Here is an 11,784-nt window from a genome sequence, read left to right on the forward strand (position 1 = left end):
GTGGCACCCGTGACACTTATGTAATAAGTAAGATTAGTATATTTGTATAAAAGTATAACCATTTGTAATTGATAACTTAGCCGCTTTAGAGTAAATAGTTTTTTTTGTTCAGAATATTTTTGATAGTCAGCAAATTAGTCTCGTATTTAGCCTCAGGCCTATTACAATGCAGAATGACGAAAGTTCTATAATTTAGGAGCCATGCAAATTACCACAACTTTTGATTTTGCATTTGGTTCAATATTTTTAGTAAAACCTGACCAAGAAAATAGACGAAAGGAAATTACCGGTAACAAAGAAATACCAGTTTGTTAATTTACACATTACCGATGAACAAGTGCTGACAGGGTTAAAATACCTGCTTTGTAAGCTACTCTCAGTACAGCATCAAATCACACAAAAGTATTTTGTATTTTTACTAACAATTTGTTACTAGTAATTAAATTAGTCAGGTAATACAGTTTTGAATAATGTCAAAAGTTTTTCCCAAAAAACATCGAAAGTTATTGTCACAAGGCACGTCTTGATCTCGTAATCTACATGTATTTATGCAATTATGAGACTATTTATATTTACATTGTAAACATCAGGGTGTTGATTCACCTAAAATAATCTTTATTAGGAAGATAACTCTCGCAGCCAATATGCTGCCGCTTAGATAATCCGGTGCTCAAGTGTCTGGGAAAATGTTAGTTACATACACTGTAATCTGTTAAAAAATAGTAAGCAAAAGGAGCAAATTAAAAAAATTGCAAGACTCATATTTCCTCATCTAAATAAAGTCAAAACTAAATTTTTTTCTTGCAGTTAATTTTTACAAAAAAAGTAATGATTAGCCAAAAGGAACCATTTATAGCATATGCATTTTTAAATTCATGAAACGTATCTGTAGCAGTATTGCCACAGTATTTGAGATTCTTGTAGAAGTATGGCAACCACATCATATCACTGCTTTTATATTTTTTACCAGAGGTAACCACAGGAAAAGGATATAAAAGAAACTATTTATAGCCTGTGCAATTTGTAGTTCATGAAACCTATCTGTCGCAGTATTGGCGTAAGATTTAAGATTCTATTTGAAGTTTTGCAACATAGCAATGCTTTTCAGTTTTAAAATAAGTTTATATTTATAAAAGAATCAATAATGGCAAATGATGAGTTGGCTATATTTACACCAACCAGTTTTTCAATAGAATATTTTCCCAAAGTCAACAAAAAGCAGTTATGTATCCTCAAGCCTATTAGAATGCACAATGACCATAACTATATTGTTAGGAACAATGTTGATAATTGGAAAAATGTTATTGTTCAATCAGTATGAACACCTATAGTGAAATTACCAAAAACAGAAGTACCTGAATTCACTTTTAGTGATAAAAGAGGCTGACAAAATGAAAAACCTGCCTTTTAAGTTTTTCTCAGTATGGCATCAAATTATTAAACAAATGGTTATTTTTTCACTTTTTAATATTCATTTGTGACTAGTATTAAAACTAATCAAGTAAAATGATTTTGTATAAGGTGAAAAGAGCTTCACCAAAACCTTTGAAAGTTATTGTCTCTAGCTCTTTGTTTATCTCATGATCTATTCCCAAAATGAATTTCAACTTTCTTTAGACAGAGTCAATCATGCCATATATATTTTTGAATTAACTCTAATGAAGAGCTTTGGTGTTGATCTTCAAAGAAGTATACAGAAAATATAGTTTGGAGTGAGCATCGAGGAGTTGACTTACTATGAATAATATTTATTGGGTAGATAACTCTTACAGCAACTATGATGCCACTTAGCTAATCTAGTGGTCAAGTGGTTTGAAAAAGGTTAGTTACATGAACGGTTACAAAAATATTAAGCAATATATACTACATGTATGCATATTAAAAGAAATTGCTTCTTTCATATTTCCTAATCTGAATTAAAACAAAATCACAACACTTTCTTAAGGTTAGTTATTACAACAAGTTATTGATTGACCAATAACAAAATTTCATAGCCTGAAGCAGTATTTCAATACAGTTGAGATTTATTACTAGTTTCGCAGCAGCCAAATATCAATGCTTCCAATTTTTTCTTACCAGAGGTAAATATAGGTGTAGGAGTTAGTATAAGTACTAAATGACTATACTCAATGTTTTATGCATGTTTACTGTGATATACTTTCTATAGATTTTACTAATACTGTATCTCTGTCGCTTTCACATTGAATGGTTTTGTATTATCGCTAAATATTTAATTCCTAATCTTAGTCTGTAGTTTATCTGTCTCGTTACAGCAAAAAATTATTATATGTGAAAAATCGCGTTCATACTGGTTTTGAACTCGTGACATTTTAATCTGAGGTTTTTAGAAATGCATGCATAAACACAAGGCTATGTTGTCCTTATCACACTCATTGCTCTTACCATCTACTGTATAACCTTTTCTTAACTTCACATGCTAAATTAATAATTAATACAGAGCGCCTTCAAGTTATGATTCCCTCTTAAAGTTATATGTGTCAATGATAAAGTATACTTGTGAATAAATGATTCATGGTCGTTAAAGTGTACTGTCACTATCACTAAAGTTATAGTGGAATAAGTGATTAGTTTGATCATGTGGTAATATTCAATAATATGATAGTGTTAGAGTTGTTACAGAGACCATAAGTCAGGTTTAGTAAAAAACTAGAGAAAGGATGCTAATCCCAATTGTAGAGCTACAAACAGCCATTCGGTCTGATAAAGAATTAGCTGAATACAAGGTAAGCACTATCTCTTATTGTTCTATGATGTGTACATAAGTTCATTGTGCTGTCAGTTAATGACTTAGCTGCAGAGCTTAAGGTGAACACTAGCAAGCCCATGATTTGAGGCTCATTTTTATAATACAAGTGAACCCTTTCCATGTAATTTCAATTTGTTCTTGTGTTGGCATTGTAAGGTGAAAATATTTTAAATATGGGTATAGAAACCTTTTGTAATGATCTAATTCAAACATCCAACTGTAAAATCAACCACCTTTTTAAGTATATGCTATACATAATAAAAAATAGTGACAAAATAGTATGTTAACCTTCACAACTATACTTAATGACAGTAGTTTCATTGTGTTTAGTGTACTTATTGGTTATGATCTACATTAAAAGGCAACAGTACAGTTTATTATGTGCAGGGCATTCTAATATTAGAGTTAATATTTTTGAGATAGATGCATCACATTAACATTTGATTTAATTTATAATGAATTTAGCAAGAAAATTTACTAAATGCCTATTTAAAGTTAAGTTTGATTACTAATTTTATAAAACTAAACCTAAACTATGTCAAGGCTATAGTTTTATCACTTATCTGTTTTCAGTTCAATTTAAACTGTAAGTTATAACAAATAATGCTGAAATGAAAAATAGCGCAGGCATCATATTTTGCTAATAGCATACCGTATCTTTTTTATTCCAACATAGTCAGTACCCTAACTGCCAAAGGTAAATAAAAATAGAAAAATTAGTTATCAAATAACAAACAAATATTTTCATGGCCAGGGTGAAAAAACATTGTGTTTCACATCATAAAGCAATGAATTTGTATAACAAAGTCATCATAACTTGAGGGAGCACTGTACATGGTTAAGTTCTTTATACATGCTTTTTTAATAATAACATCATGGTATTAAACTGTGATAATCATGTTTTTATAGCTTGAAAAACATGAAACAGTAGGCATATTTAAAAAAAAGACTTTCTCTTGTTTTTTTAAACTACTTATCCAATCTGTAGTTTTTATAAGTTACTTAACTTACTGAAAAATGTTTTCAAATAAAAGCTCCCGGTATAAATATAGGCATGACCTCAATGATGGCCGATTAGCTACTGAAATGTAGTAATAGATACCCCTTTGTGTACCTTTGAGCGGTATAGTGAATGCAAAGATTTAAATATAGTCTATGTTACTATTCATCAATAAGCCTAGAACTCTATGTGATAAGCGTTGAATTTTAGAGAGTTTGCTTAGAAGTTCAAAATAAGAGACAAAGAATTCTGAAACCATTGACATAGTTCCGATGACGCCATAATATAGAAAACGGCACAATTGCAGTACAATGTCAAAAACAAATAAATTCAGCCATATTGAAGGTTGGATCAAAGTTGCTGCAGAGGAAAATATTAATTAGATGTTTATTTATTGTTGGTGTATATTGTGAACAGCTGACTTATTTGACAAAGCTTTCAATGGTTTCATATTTATTACAACTCACCAATTTGAGACTTTCAATGAACCTATTAACTAACCAGGAAAAAATTAACCGTTTACTTTCAAAAATTAAAACTATTTTAATATATCATTTATTACTTTACTGGTAAAAAAGTAAATTATGAAAAGTTGCAAACTTTTTTCATTAAAATTAGTTGATCTATGTTACCTTAGAAATTTTTCTTGCTAGTTTGAAGGTGAGCATGCATAATGTGTTATTTAGCTTTAATTTGGAACTGTGAAACACACACTCTCTGGTCCTGACAGTGTAAAAAAGTACATATAGTTAAGCATTTTATTTTGTGGTTTTTTCTACCTACTACTTTTGGGAGCCAAGTAAATTAAAAGAAAAAAGTTAATAATAGAACTGATAAAGAATAGAAGATGAATCAAAGTTGCTATAAGCCCCTTTATTGGATCTCTAGTATAGAATGAGTATATGTTAAAATTAATTCCTAAAAACTTGTTTAACTTTTTACGAAACATTATTTAACCCAAGATTATTATTTCTTAGACATGGTAATTAAAGCAGTGTAAGTAAGTGAGCAGCCATGATCTGTTAATCAAAGTACACAGTTGATTATTAAAAGGAGGAGATGCTTTAAATACCTGCTAGCATACATGCTAAAGATATAGCTGATAGTCTGTTTTAACAGGTGTTGGGATAACATAACCAAGGCGGCTGAACACTGCAATCAATATGGAATGGTGTCAGCTTTGCAAAACTCATGTTGCCTTTGATTTATTAAAATCCTCCGCAAATCAGTATACTGATTTGCTGCCTGCATACATATTATGAGCTGTGTCTGTGAAAACATTAACAATAGTTCAGCCACCTGCAAACAGTTCAAACAGAAACAATACCAATTGATTGGGAACAAAGCAATTTAAGTTGATTGGACCCATCAGCCTAGAGGATAACTTTGGGGTTTTGTAAATACGGCAACTTTGAGCATTATCTAAATATTATTATGAACAGTTCTATGCGACACAGGTGAGACCCACAGATTTTTAAAGATTGCAATATATGTATCAAATAGTAAATATTGGTAATTGATGATTTTACTGCATTTAAACTAATCAACATCTTTATAAGGTATTTATAGAAAGTCAGTAAATCAGCAGCTTAATTAGCCTGAGGAAAATCAGATTGCCAAATGACCATAATTAAATCAGTTAGGAACTATGCATGTCAATCAAAAATAAATTTCTATTATTGGTAAGGCAGCAACGAGAATAGCTCAAATAGAATCACCCGAACAAATAAGTATTAATATCTGTACACTTACTTATAATGATAGCGGGAAGCCTCGAAGGATAAGAGCTGCTTTGTAAGCTGTTTTCCGTATCTCATCAAATCATAACAAACCGTCATGTACTTGTATTTTTACAAAAAATATGTAACTATTAATTGAACTACTCAGGTAATTCTCTATCGAACAATGTAAAATATTCTCTACGAAAGAGTTGTGAAAAATAGGAAAAGCTTCTAATTAACCTCAAGACCCATCCTAAAAAATCAATTTCTATTATCTTTAAGCCCAGACAATCATGTAATGTATATCTACACTTACTCTAATAAAAAGCTTTTGTCTTAGAAATAAGAACAAAGGTATGTAGAAACTGAATATTGGATAAACACAGAGGAGTTGATTTACCTTGAATAATTTATATTGAGGAGGCAACTCTTACAACAAACACAGTCACCACTTTGCTTAGCTAGTGCCTAATCAGTGTAAAACAATGTTTGGCATAACTTAAAAATTTAATGAAAGTGGGACTTCCACATTTCTCAAAAAGGCATAAATAACATGAAAACAAAGGCATAAATATTTTCTTATTGTACATGTTCCAATAATAAGTACTGAATGGTTATAAACAAATCGTTAGCCTGTACATGCAGCTGCTAATAAAACCTGTCTGTAGCAATAATTCTACAACTTTCAAGATTTATTTAGAAGGTTTGCAATGCTGATACTGCAATTCTTTCTAATTGTGCTTACTACAGAGGGATATAAATGTAGGTGTAAAAATAAGTACTTTATAATTATAGGCAATGCTTTATTAAAATACTGCATAAACCTGTATATTTATCACTGCAGGTGCATAACTCATAGTTAAATTTTGATCCAGCTTCTCTACTTTGGATCTTGAATTGTTTTTTACCATTACTCACAACTGTTCTAATTAAATAATGTATGTCAATGATAGAGTATAGTCTGTGTCTATATGACTTCAAGCTATTCGAGTTCTCAACTGATATTTGACTCATTTGGTCATGTAATATTATCAAACCTGTTTATAGTGGTCAAAGTGTAAGAACGTTGAAAGAATAATTATAATGAAAAAGTACAAAAAAAGAAGCTATTACTAGTTGGGGAACTAGTGAAAGTCTTGTCAAAGTTTTTAAGAATTAGCTATGTACAGACTATGGGTACTGTCTCTCACTGTTATATAAAGTGAATACTAGCTATTTGTGATGTTCGTTGATAACTTAGTTGCAGAGCCTGAGGTGACAACGGGTAAGCCTCTGCCTCCCGACAAAACTTTATAATACATGTTTTGAGTCCTCTTTACTTGACTAATTGTTGTAGGCAATGATAACCTACTTTTTCTAGCACGATAGACATAAAATAATCAATACATTTAAAAGTCTCATTCAGATTTGTTAATACTTTTTTTCAAGTCAGTAGTGTTTGAAGTACGAAAAATGTTTCTTGAGAAAATATATCGCAAAAGATTAGAGTTCAAAATTGCGCATGGCGCTTATAATTGATAATTGATTGCTAAAATGTAGCAATAGATACCATTTGTGTACTTTTGTTGAGCTTAGTGAATGCAAATTGGTTGATTATGATTTCTGTTTTTACCTAACAATAGACACCTTGTTCTATATACATGTATTGAATATTGATTTTACAAAGTGTGCTTAGCATGATGAAACGTGAGACAAAAGATTTTGATCCTTCAATAAATGTCTTAAAAGTGTTAATGGGTTATACAATCCAAAAAGAGTTTTTTATTATATCGAGTTTGACACTATGCACGGGAATAAAAAACAAAATTGTGAATGCAGACGAGAAATACAGAAGTGAAATTAAACCATAACTGTCACGAACAACTTTTATCGTATTTACTAGGTAAATCAGACACGCTAATTTCGATTTTGTACTCAAAATAAAGATTAGTCCACTAATGTTCAAAGTCATTTAGGCTTTTTAAAGCGTTTCAATATTAGTTTAGAAAACAACACAATCGGCATTACAAGCTTCGCCCATAAGTATGTGACGAAACCTAGCTTTTTCAGGAACGGAAGTTAGGAATGTTTAGTCCGATTTAGAATAATAGAGATGGGTGTCTTAAAACCAATTATTATCTAAATCCAGCCTGTAAAATAATTTAAGTTTTTTAGGAAAGGTATATAAACTATTTAGAATTGTTCGTAGCTTGTTACATGACATTTAAATAGGCTGGACGCCGAGAAAAATGAGCTCAAAAAGCGCGGTTTTATCACTAGCTAGCGTTGTTATCGCGCTTTTTAAATATGCAATGCTAAATAGCTCATCTACCTTTCAGAAAAGACTGATATTATTTTTAAGGCTGAATTTAGATATTAATGGATTTTAAAACACCAATCTCTATTATTCTAAATCAGTCTAAACATCCCTACGTAACTGCTGTTCCTAAAAAGCTAGGTTACGTCACGTATTTATGGGCGGAGCTTGTTATGCCGCTCGTGTTGTTTTTGAGACCGATATTAAAACGCTGTAAAAAAGCCTTCATTACTCTGAAAGTTAGTGGACTAATCTTAATTTTGATTACAAAATTGGAATTAGCGTGTCTGATTTACCTAGTAAATATGATAAAAGTTGTTCGTGACAGTTATGGTTTAAACTGTTTGTATATTTAGCAACATTTTCATAGTATAACTTCATTACCCCCAAATATGATACCACAAATCTTACTACAGTTTTAGGGGAGGCCATGAAAAGGAACATTGGACAATGAACAAACAACATAAAGCCGTCAATTAGATCTGTTTTTATTAATCCCTGATAAAAATAAACTTTTGCAAGTGATTGTGCTCTGCAATGACTGCACTACTATAGAGAGTAGAAGCTATTGAGACTGAATTGTTCAACAGAAGTTGTCTTTCCTTAGAAAAAAGTTGTCTTTCCTTAGTTGTCTTCCCTTAGAAGATTTTTGTTACATCATGAATTTTTTGAACACAACAACAATACAACATGAGAAGACAACTTCTTTTGAATCCAACAACGTGGTCTCTGCTATAGAACACATATATTGTACAAAAATCATAGAACTCTTTATAATTCTGAACAACAGACATTGGTAATGCGCTGTTCGATCTTGTGATATATTAATAGTAACTGGTGATGCACTAGTAATAATTCCACCTGCCCTTTATTCTGTCAACTAAACACATTTTTACTACGGCATGTGTTCTGTTCTGTACGCATTAAATGCTGATAAGCTTGCTGTTACATATTTTGTATTCTAAACTTACATTTAATTCATAAGCAATTTCATTTCGCTTTTCATTTCTTATTACCGCTAATATTTTGTAAGAAACGATTATATAGAAATGTTATAACCTAAGTTATAGTTTATATAAAACCATAATTTATTCAATATATGCGTATATATACAGTAAAATTAAAGGGGTAGCAAAAATATAATGTAGAATTATTGTTTTTGCATACCAAACTAATTGTTTTTATTTGATAGTAAGTAGTAAAACTATAGCAAAACAATGCAACTGATTAAAATCATGGGCCACCTTCAGCTCAATCTTATTAGTTGCATCAAAATTACTATGTCAAATTGCAGTTTTAGTTTCCTTGTTAATCTCTACATCTGTTTTGGACTAAGCAAATCATGAAAGCTGTTAATATCCTGCTCGCTATTATTCTTATTATTAATAGCTCGCTGGCTGATTACCAAGCAAATACCTACATAGAAAATACATTTGTAGTGTTTTTAATTTTACTAGGCAACTACATACATGTGTATTCATCTAGCATGAAATCTATTCTGTTTAGGAAATTGTGCTTGTTGCACTCAAAGCGTTTTCATTACCAATTTCCATGGCTAAAAACATTCTAATCAGGTAGTCTTCTTCAGAATTATTTTTTGGATGTGCAACAGAACTTTGAGCAATGCATTGGACTTTTATAATGGTTTGTCTAAAACATTTCAGCCTGTCTATTTCCTAGTGACCTTTTGCTTCAAATTCATTTAAAATGAGAAGCATACTTTCTATTAATTCCGCATCAATTGGGCTAAAAACAATTTAACTTTCTCTTTGATTACCATGAAATAGTAAATACTGCACAGTTCATTTTCAATAAGCCTACAGTTTCTTTTTGCTTTTCAGCGGGTGAAAACATACAGTAGCTTTGTGAAAACGCAGCAATCCCATTTCTCTACAAAGCTGACACACTTGAAGGCTTGCTGATTGATATCAATATTATCACTATGAATGAGCAAGTCTGATTCTCACTTTTATAAATAAGTTTGGTTTATATTCTATTTGGTATACTGATGTGTATATCGTTCTGTTTACCAATCGCCCAAAATTTGGGTAAAACTTTGCGTGTCTGTTTTAGCTCCAATACAAAAACATCTAGAACTATCTAATCACTTTTATTAGCAAACCACAACCTTAACACTCATGCCACGCATGGCATGCCAATCTAATTTCAATGACATGTCAAGCTTCAAAGTTGGTTAGGGTCAAACAAGCACATTTAAATCTGTGATTATTCGTACTAGTACCCTGGCAGTCGGATTTGTCCTGAGAGTTTATCATTATGTAATATTTATACGAATATAACATAATGCAATTATGTTGTTGAGTTGCACAGATTGCAATGAGCCTGGCAAGTACACTGAATGTCAGAGTTCAAATCGAGTGCAATGCAGTCATTTATCCCAACATGTAACCAAGGTTTCAGACTGCTGGAAAAGGTTTTCACTATAGCAACTATTATGGTAGCAGTCGCGTGTGCTGTGGGAGATTGTCACATGTGATGGCTATATCTACAATTGATTTTAAATTTGACAAGGTTTTAGAGTAGCTCTTCTGAGCATTTAATCTGTAATCAAGTTTTGTCAAGTTTAAGCTTGAAACATCCTGAGGTGAAACCACCTTAAACCGCAAAAACATTTGAAAATGATAGAGAAATACCCACATATATACTCTGCTCAAGTCCACTAAGGTTTTTTGTGTTAGCTCATTCTCAAGTGCAAAGACTAGCTGATGTATTATTGCAATTAAAGCATAAATATGCTGTTTCAACATAAGTTAAAATAGAGTTGTGTTGTATTAGAACTGCTCACTATAAAATGAGAATATTGGATGGTTTAATTGTAATGATATCATGTGATCATTTAGGAGAATGGTTAGAGATGGAAATCTTGTTCAACGCTGTAAGCCTTTTTATATTGGTGGCTTAAATAAAAAGTAAAACAGAGGTAAAATTGCCTGTGGTGCAGGATTTAATTACCTTAGGTAACATATATGTATCTAGATTGTTCAGGCAGCACATGTCTGTTAAAAACATGAGAATTTCATCTAACACCTATTCTATCGAACTATGAATAAATATTATTTACACAGGTATGAATTGATACTAAGATATTTGATAATATTTTTTTGGCACAACACAAAAGCAGTTTGTTGACATATTTTATAAATATACTATAGAATAAATGAATATGTTAAAAAATGTCTGGCAATAAGAAGAACCACATGATATTGAGTTAAAGTTTCTATTTTAGTTTTTTGTTATTAGCAAAAATGCTATAAGAGTGATTACCCTCCAGTAAGCTGCTACTGTGTGTGTTGAAATAAATAGCAGCAGAACTTTTAGAGAAAATAGTTTACACGCCAAAAAAATTCTTTATAGAATTTTATTGCTCAAGTTCTAGCCTGCTGACACACACAGAAGTTGCAATGGCAGTTTATCCCAATTCTTTCTAGTCAAACTTTAAAAGCTTGCAGAATGCTCAAAATTATTATATTTTTGAACTTTTTGCCAACTTTGTCATAAAACAAAGCAAATTCTACGCGTAAAATGTTAGATAAGTTATATTTTTGGAGCAGACATCTCGAATGACAGTGCAAAAAGCAGTTACATTTAAAATGGTTTTGAGAGCTTCCTTGGAGAATTGATTTATTGTTCATAGCTGTTCATACGCTGGGGATAATTTTAGCTACACTGAATTTGGTTCACTTTGCGAACTTTTGAGGAATGATCGTACTTTGCTTTGTACACATTACCTGCTGATAGAGGTACACTGAAGCAAAGTATACAATTTTTTACTCTGGGATTCATTTTCATTATTTTTATAATTTGCAATTGTTTATATTTCTACTGCTTACTACTCGGTTTAACTTGCTTTAACAACTTGTTTTCTTTGTAACATTTGTTATTACTTTGTTAGAGTTGTTTGTTTTATGATTTTTGTAATTTAGAACATAATAACTTTTTAATCCATAATCTGCAAAAAGTTTATAATTATTACCTCAAG

Source organism: Watersipora subatra, chromosome 5 (genome assembly GCF_963576615.1).
Source record: "Watersipora subatra chromosome 5, tzWatSuba1.1, whole genome shotgun sequence".
In the NCBI taxonomy this organism is placed as follows: domain Eukaryota; kingdom Metazoa; phylum Bryozoa; class Gymnolaemata; order Cheilostomatida; family Watersiporidae; genus Watersipora; species Watersipora subatra.